A 10,020-nucleotide genomic window follows, 5' to 3' on the forward strand; every position below is an offset into this window, starting at 1 on the left:
AATACAGTCCCCCCACAATCATTAGTCACTTAAGATATACTTTCACCACAAAATGGTCGTTTATTCGGATGTTAGTGGACCAAATGTCAAGCTTTGCATGAGTTTCAGTCATTTAATACTTCCTCTTTGAGTTCAAATATGTTTTGATTTTCGATTTTGTTCAGAAATAACATAATTTACCGAAACAATCAACGTTTTTCAAATCCACAATTATGGGTCAAAATTGTAACCCGCAACAATTACACTAGTTTACAAAATTTTAAAAAAATCGTGAACTTGATTAACTGACCAACATTTTTAATGTGAAATCGGGCGCTGAATCCGAAAATGAAATTCTAAAAAATCTCAGTAGAACCGTTTTTGAGTTATGCTCCAAATATGAAATTTCGAAAAAATTAAAAAAGTTCTTTTACTTAGATTAAAATATCTCGGACGGCATAGCAGTAATTTGAAATCTCTCTTTTGCATATTGAAGGTGAATAAGTTTTCTATCGATCATCTGAACACTGTTTTTGCGTTTGACCAACAGTATTGCTGATATTAGTGACTTTTTGAGAAAAAAAATTATAAAAAACGCATTTTTTTAGAGAAAATTTTGTTTCAACGAAAGTTTTAGACTCAATGGTAGCATTTTAAAAATCTGTGCTTTTTTAAATCTCTTGTGCTTGAATGTCAATTTAAAACAAAGATTTCAAGTGGTTATTTATCAAAATCGGTTGAAAATTGAAGAAGTTATGGCTACTTTACCATAACTGTAATTTTTGCAGTTTTTAATAATTTAACGAGCCGCAGTACACTTATCATAGTATAGGAAGAATGAAACATGATAAATCTCACTCGCTCCAAGTCAAAATTATTTATTAGCTTACCAGAAGGTCACATGCCAAGTTTCAGGAAGATCTGACCATAGGGAGGGGTTGCTTAAGTCTCAAACGTGAATAAAATTTTGAGGTATTTTGCCCGGAAGGAACGAAAAATACAGGTTTTTCATCAATAACTTTTTTCATCACTAGCTGATTGTTTTTTGGTTAATTTTCTTAACCTTCCAAAGTCGTTCGGGTCAATATGACCCGAAGCGCACATTCAAATCATTATAACTCTTCGAGAAAAAATCGCAAAAATTTGATTTTAAAAACCTCCCTGGGGAATCACGAAATACACAATCTGTAGTACCAGGCAACTTCCTGTGACCACCGGAAGTGCTCCCTCAAAAAAATCCGTAATTAGGCTGTTCGGGTCTATATGACCCGAGAGTTTGCGTAAGTTCCCCTGGCCGCAAATATTGACCGATTTCGATGAATTTTAATTTATTGTATAGATAATTTATTCTAGTTTCTCAATATTGAAAAATAAAGTCGAAATATTCTACGAAATCACCAGTAGCTGATTCCGAATGAAAAAAGTCCCGAAAAAGAGCTCTTTTTAGAATGCCTATAACTTGAGACAGGTTCCAAATATTGCGCTGATTTTATAATATTTGGATTTGTCAAGAATAAATCTATCCATGGATGTATAAATTTTTGGAGGTCCAAAGGAAGTTTTGGCCGCTATCCCGGAACTTCCGGTAGAAAAAATTCTTACTTCAAAAAAGTCACCCAATTTTGGCTTTGCATTGCTGTATCTCGGTTACCAATGGATCGATTCTCTAAATTCAAATTTTAGTTTTTTTTCGTTAACTTTATTATTATGTTCGTAGAACATAGTTGGTTCCTCAAAAATCTCAGTTGTTCAGTATATGGTAATGAAACTCACATCTTTTTTGTCATTTTTCAAACTCCCCCTCGTGTCGGTGGGTTTACGCGATTTTGTTAGCGTGATTTCTCTAAAATTTGAACTCAAATTGGTCAATTTTTATATACCTAGAGATTCATTAGAATCTTCTCTTCCGATTGACATACATTTTGTGTGGTGTTTTGAAAATTTGTAGCAACGTTTTTTGAATTTACTGAAAGCTGCCAGATTTCACCCAGTTTGGTCCACGTTTTCAACAGGTTGGTGTACAAATCTCGCACCCCTCACGTAGCTGCGGGAGAAACAAATCCTGTAGCTCTCTTTTTGTCGCTCACCAAATCTACCACCCAACCCAGCAGCAGGAGGAACTGCCGTCTCGCCGCGTAGTTTGTTGATTGATTGTGCTGATGCTGATGCCTCTTTGCCTAGTAAATGTTTTGATTTTAAAATAGAGAAAGATTATTTTTCCAAATTGAAATAAGCTTCTTGAATCTTTTTAGATATTTTATCATTAGAATTCTTCAGTGATACATTTGTTTTGAATGTTATCATGATTCTTTTCTGAATTTTCTGAATTTTAGAATTCTTCAGTGATACATTTGTTTTGAATGTTATCATGATTCTTTTCTTTTATTTCAAGCAGTGTCTACTGCAGGAGACACAAAATCTATGATTCAAGTAACAAATATTCTGAAATTTTAATCAGAAACTTTAATCAGAAATCGGAATTTGAATCGGAATCTGAAATTAGAGTCTGAAATTTGAAATTGAATCTGAATCTGAAATCGAAATCTGAATTTGAAATCTGAATCTGAAATCTGAATCTGAAATCTGAATCTGAAATCTGAATCTGAAATCTGAATCTGAAATCTGAATCTGAAATCTGAATCTGAAATCTGAATCTGAAATCTGAATCTGAAATCTGAATCTGAAATCTGAATCTGAAATCTGAATCTGAAATCTGAATCTGAAATCTGAATCTGAATCTGAAATCTGAATCTGAAATCTGAAATCTGAATCTGAAATCTGAAATCTGAATCTGAAATCTGAATCTGAAATCTGAATCTGAAATCTGAATCTGAAATCTGAATCAGAAATCTGAATCTGAAATCTGAATTTGAAATCTGAATCTGAAATCTGAATCTGAGATCTGAATCTGAATCTGAAATCTGAATCTGAAATCGGATCTTGAAATTTAAATCTGATATCTGAATCTGAAATCTGAAATCTGCAATCTGAAATCTGAATTCTGAAATCTGAGATCTGAATCTGAAATCATGGACGTAAAATTTAGAAATGTTGCCCATCCATTAAAATATTAAATCAAAAAAGATTCAAGCAATTCCTACAACAATAAAGCATTCATTTCGTTATCAGCATCAGCTCAATCAAACAGCAAACCACGCGGCGTGACGGCAGTTCCTCCTGCTGCTGGGTTGGGTGGTAGATTTGGTGAGCGACAAAAAGAGAGCTACAGGATTTGTTTCTCCCGCAGCTACGTGAGGGGTGCGAGATTTGTACACCAACCTGTTGAAAACGTGGACCAAACTGGTTGAAATCTGGCAGCTTTCAGTAAATTCAAAAAACGTTGCTACAAATTTTCAAAACACCACACAAAATGTATGTCAATCGAAAGAGGAGATTCTAATGAATCTCTAGGTATATAAAAAGTGACCAATTTGAGTTCAAATTTTAGAGAAATCACGCTAACAAAATCTCGTAAACCCACCGACACGATGGGGAGTTTGAAAAATGACAAAAAAGATGTGAGTTTCATTGCCATATACTGAACAACTGAGATTTTTGAGGAACCAACTATGTTCTACGAACATAATAATAAAGTTAACGAAAAAAAACTAAAATTTGAATTTAGAGAATCGATCCATTGGTAACCGAGATACAGCAATGCAAAGCCAAAATTGGGTGACTTTTTTGAAGTAAGAATTTTTTCTACCGGAAGTTCCGGGATAGCGGCCAAAACTTCCTTTGGACCTCCAAAAATTTATACATTCATGGATAGATTTATTCTTGACAATTCCAAATATTATAAAATCAGCGCAATATTTGGAACCTGTCTCAAGTTATAGGCATTCTAAAAAGAGCTCTTTTTCGGGACTTTTTTCATTCGGAATCAGCTACTGGAGATTTCGTAAAATATTTCGACTTTATTTTTCAATATTGAGAAACAAGAATAAATTATCTATACAATGAATTAAAATTCATCGAAATCGGTCAATATTTGCGGCCAGGAGAACGTACGTAAACTGCAGGTCAAATTTCTCAAAAATAGATTTGTACGGAAATTTTGCGAACGGCTTTGGAAGGTTAAAGCCCAAGTTGAGACAAATATTTCACCCGAAGACTGTAACTCGATTGGATTTGAAACAGAAAAGTTATTGCGGTTCAAAGGCCGCAAATTTTGTCCAACACGCAATGAGTACTTTTTACGCATTGCGTTTTATACGACAATTTTCGACCAAAATACAATCTTTGAACCGCAATAACTTTTCTGTTTCAAATCCAATCGAGTTACAGTCTTTGGGTGAAATATTTGTCTCAACTTAGGCTTTAAAAAAATCAACCATAAAAAACAATCAGCTAGTAATGAAAAAAGTTATTGATGAAAAACCAGTATTTTTCGCTCCTTCCGGGCAAAATACCTCAAAAATTTAATCACGTTTGAGACTTAAGCAACCCCTCCCTATGGTCAGATCTTCTTGAAACTTGGCATGTGACCTTCTGGTAAGCTAATAAATAATTTTGACTTGGAGCGAGTGAGATTTATCATGTTTCATTCTTCCTATACTATGATAAGTGTACTGCGGTTCGTTAAATTATTATAAACTGCAAAAATTACAGTTATGGTAAAGTAGCCATAACTTCTTCAATTTTCAACCGATTTTGATAAATAACCACTTGAAATCTTTGTTTTAAATTGACATTCAAGCACAAGAGAAAATCAGATTTTTAAAATGCTACCATTGGGTCTAAAACTTTCGTTGAAACAAAATTTTCTCTAAAAAAATGCGTTTTTTATAATTTTTTTTCTCAAAAAGTCACTAATATCAGCAATACTGTTGGTCAAACGCAAAAACAGTGTTCAGATGATCGATAGAAAACTTATTCACCTTCAATATGCAAAAGAGAGATTTCAAATTACTGTTATGCCGTCCGAGATATTTTAATCTAAGTAAAAGAACTTTTTTAATTTTTTCGAAATTTCATATTTGGAGCATAACCCAAAAACGGTTCTACTGAGATTTTTTTGAATTTCATTTTCGGATTCAGCGCCCGATTTCACATTGGAAATGACCTTCAGTTTATTGAGTTCAAAAATGCTGTAAACTAGTGTTATTAGTCAAATTGCCCAAAATTATTAGTCACGTAGAAGCCCATGACAACACCCGAATATCAACATAGAAATCAACAAGTTTCCAACAAACATTCGGGGGCATTCTTTGCTAGTATACATTCAAGGGGCAATTGGGTTGAGCTATAGCAACCAAGAAATGTTTTGCTTTGCTTGAGAAAAAGTGACCCATGATTGTGTGGAATTTGGTGGATTCTGTAACAATTATGGGTCACTTTCATCTTGCCAAATAGTATTGAATTTTTGCGTTTTATTCGCTCAGTTTCATTTGGAAAATATAAACTCGTCCTTTGTGCTTATATGAGGCCAATTTATTTCGTTGGAACCTTTGAAATACCCGCATAAGGGGCTTAACGGTTTAAGATGTCAACCTTATAACATTGGAATTTTATGTGATAGTTGGACAGATAATAGCTGCGGTATGATAAAAACTATTCAAACGGCAATTTTACTGTTATGAATACAGTAAAATTACACACATAATATTTTTTATGCATTTTGATGATGTAAGCGATTAAGTAAAAATTTCTTTCAGTTCAGTAGATATCAGCAGTTCAAATGATCGGTGACTAATAATTGTGTGTGACCCATGATTGTGGGGGGACTGTAATTGTTTGTAATTTTCATTATTAATTTTAATGTTTTTACATATTTATATTAAAATAACTTTAACCATGCAATACCCTGCAACCCCTCCTCTCCCCCTTTGCGTGCCTGTATGTTCCGTGCCTGTATGTTTGTCTGTGATTAAACTTTAAACTTTTTTTGTGATTTCAAATCCATTAACGTTCATCAATTAAATTACAGCTTACTTACTTCACCCGAATCATTCCACCGAGTTCGTACCATTCGAATGGAAATAATGCGTGCTACACGATTGTGGATTGCTTATTTACCAGAGATTTCTGGACCCGCTTCACCTGGACCGGAATCAACCGAGGCGAAAAATCGAAACGTGGTTTCAGAGAGTTTGGGAACGTTCTACATCTTCTTCTCAAACTAGTCTGCATTGGTGATCCAACATACACTGCTCAAAAGTTGGAGGACTTCATCAGATCTCGTTTGTTCCGGTACTGCAAACCCCGTTCATCCAGTAAGAAGTTACGCCGATCTGCAACCCGCCCTTCGCGAATCAAGTATACCGAAGAGAATCCTGTGGAAGCTATGGATGCACCGGAATCAGCTAGTACTGATGTAGTTGTGGAGCAAGCTGGTGATCGTGAATCGGTAATGATTCTGGGTGACTTAATGGACGATAAAGAAATGTATGCTGGTGAATATGTTGATATTGAATATTATGATGATGAAGATGCTGGTGGTGAAGATGCTGGTGATGAAGATGCTGGAGGTGAAGATGCTGACGGAGTACATGATAATGGTGAAGATGACGGTAGCGAAGATGATCGTAGCAAAAATGATGGTAGCGAAGACAATGGTAGTGAAAATGATTATAGCGAAGTTGATGATTAACTTTTTTTTTACTGTTTTTTGATAAGAAGATTTCATTTGACAATAGAATTAAACAAACTTGTTAAAGCATTTATTTTCATTTGATCAATACACAAACTAAGAAGGAAATATCTTACTAAATGAACACTCGGAGATAAGATTCTATTTCACAGAGTGCATGAGAGGAACAAAAATAATTTCATTTTTCCTCCGAATTGCAACCAATTTGCACATAATACAATTGATGTCGTACATTTGATCTTTAGAATAGTTTATATTCTGTTCTCCAGCTGCATAAATAAAAATAAATGAGGACCTGAAAGGTTTACTGAAAAAATCATACTTGCAAATAATAGAGCGACCCTGGATTTTCCAAACAGAATTTACCTGTTCAGCATTATACATACAAACTATTTCGAGATCTTTAGTCAGAATCCATTTGTCTTCGAAATTAGTACTTAAAGTAAAATCTGTTAAAGAGATTGTTGTTTTCGTTTCCGTCTTTTCAACTGATTGAATAGTTCTGAAATGAGATGAATAAGTTTCTCTTATGCGATTAGAAGCTTCACTGTCTAGTTCTGTTAGACGATTTGCAATTTTGTTTAGAGGTAGTGGCCCTGAACGTAGCATTTTCTTCAGTGAATGGAGGTAGTTCTCGAAAGGATAAGCAGACAGTGTGGACAAAGGTCCGAATCTTTCCACCTCATCCACGATGTGGCAGAGGTTATGAATATTGCTAGTCAAATACTCTATGCCGTATAGAGCTTTGTATTCATATGCTGACCGCAACTTGGTAACCATTTATCATTATGCCTCCCTCTAGAATTGGCAACAGCTCGTCAATGAGCGGGTTAGGGAATTCAGAAGCACTTTTTGGCTTACTGGTCCCATAGTATATTCCGATTGCCATTGGGGCAACTTGCGGCAGTTCATGGATGTTGCAAAGTATCGGCCAAAAGTTCTTTGAACTGCTCTTATGGATTGGCAGACCGTCTACGTTGATGTTGAGCGATATTGATGAGGGCTTATTAATTGAAGTCAATGCTTTGCGCAGGCAGCTCTCAACACCCTGATGCCAATACTTTCCACCATTTCCCATACTGATTATGCTCAGACTTCTGGGTGTCCTCAAAATGGTGCGGGCATCGCTTGGAAGATTTAAATGTAAGTCAGAGTTCAGAATTCCTACAAGGGAGTTCAAAGCAGCGTGGGTAATATGGAATTCGGTAGACCAGTTTCGATTTTTGTCAACTAGTCTTGTGCTGCCAGCTAAAAAAATAGGACTGTAATTTAAGCATATAGTATAACAACAGTATCTTACAGTTTTCGGAGGCTTCCTGATCCCAATCGGAAATTTCCTGTGAATTTTTATTTTCATCGACAGGTACGATATTGGATACAGCATCGGCCTGGATTTCGGGTAGAAATGTTTCGCCGCCGCGCTCAATGTGAACATTCTGAGAAGAATTTTTATTACCAGCAGATACCTTAGTACTTTTGTATCGCTGAACTAATCGACTGTAGGTACCACTCTTCCGACATTTTATATTTTTTCTTTTTAAAATATAATCTCTCATTTTAGCAATCTTGTTCGATATAAAAATATATTTCTGCTAAGATCTAACACCTGGTTGTTATGATAATATAAATCGTATTTCATGTTAAAGGAAATCTTGATTTCGAATTATTTTATGCATAGAACGACAAAATCTGTCAATCACGGCTGATCATGGTATATCGGTCGTTTCACGGATTTTTTGCGAATTGTCGTACACAAAGGTTGAGTTCATATGTACATAAATACGAGTCTCTTTTTTTGTCGTAATAAAATCATGCATTGCATTTAAATACGATAAAGAATATACATGCGCCGCACAATGTAGGTATAGATATACGAAAAGGAGTTTGAGTACCATTCTATACGATATAATCTGTTAAATAAAATACGACTTCTGGTTGTCTGGGGTGTACTAAAACTTTAGAACATAGCTTATGCTTGAAAAAATCGAGTTATCCAACCAGCAGATCTGTAATTTTCTTAAGTAAATTAAAAGAAGACGATCAGAAAATTGAATAGAACGGCAATAATAACCACGATATCAACGTTGCGAGTGGTGGGCGTAAGAACGATCGGAAAGTTTTTTGGTTGAATCATGATAAGATCCATAAAATCCATTCCAATTATTGAACACGCAAACATTACATTGTCTACATTAATAGGTATTTCCTTTGATAGTATACTCGAAGGGGCAATTCCAATTCAACTAGCAACTAAGAAACAATTGCTTCACCTGAAAAGAAATTCAAATCGGATGCTTTCAAATAATATATACACTCAGAAAAATCCTATTAGGTATGCCATAAGATTCTCTTATGAAGTGGCGCCATAAGAAAAATTAATGAAATTCATAAGATTTTCTTATGACGCGAATGAATTCTTCAGATGAACACCTACATCAATGACAGGTTGTTGATTTTCATAAGAGGGTCTTATGGAAACAGGAAATTTCATCTCCAATAAGAATTATCCAAAATATTTGATGTTGAAAAGTTTCAATTTATTTTTTGGCAAATTTGCTTGGAATTGCATCATTGGTGACCAGCAGCTTCATGAGCAGCTCATCAACAACCGGTGAAATTTTTTTTCGCCGTATCCTGCCCTTAAATTTGGTGCTTTTTGCCAGTCAACATACTGAAAAGTAAACGAAAAATGTTTTTGAGTTTACAAATATATTGAACGTCTACAATAAATAAACTGCGACTAAAACTTACCATTAGAAGATCAAAATCAAATGAATTGTTAAGAAAAAGAACTTTACAACTGCTGACTGCAAGTGCTTTTGTTTAACAACGATGACATAGATGACTGATGGAATGAATGTGTTCATTATTTTTCACAATGCCGTTTTTTTCTATTTCTCATAAGAACTTCGTATGAAAATTGAAAGAATTTTATAAGACTCTTATGAAGAACAATTTTGCACTCTAAAATGCGGTTCATAAGACGCATCTTATGAACATTATAATAAGAATTTGCCTGAGTGTAAGATTTCCAAGAATAAAAATAAAATTGTTACAATTTTCTTTCAAGTTCGGGCCGATTAGTCACTATTCCCGGTTTTTTTATTCATGTTTTGCCTCTGAAATATTTACAACTTGATTATTTCAATTTCATACAAGACGGAATCATTTAATTCAACGTAAATGGATGAAGTTGGGTTTTGCCTCCGATTTTTGTTTATCAATAATAAAAAAAAAGCATTTGCTAGGAGATTTGTCGAGCGATTGCTTCAGATTTGGGCTTTATTCATACCAAACTAGCTTGTTCTAAAAATAAAAGCTCCTGAATGAGAAAACAGCTGGCAAAACAAACTTTATTCATAAAAACCGAAACAATCGTTTTAAGCGTCTACTCGACTGATCGATTTAGCTTAGCAAAAGCAATTGCTAGGTTTTTTTCATACCATCTA

Source organism: Uranotaenia lowii, chromosome 3 (assembly GCF_029784155.1).
Source record: "Uranotaenia lowii strain MFRU-FL chromosome 3, ASM2978415v1, whole genome shotgun sequence".
NCBI classification, from domain to species: domain Eukaryota; kingdom Metazoa; phylum Arthropoda; class Insecta; order Diptera; family Culicidae; genus Uranotaenia; species Uranotaenia lowii.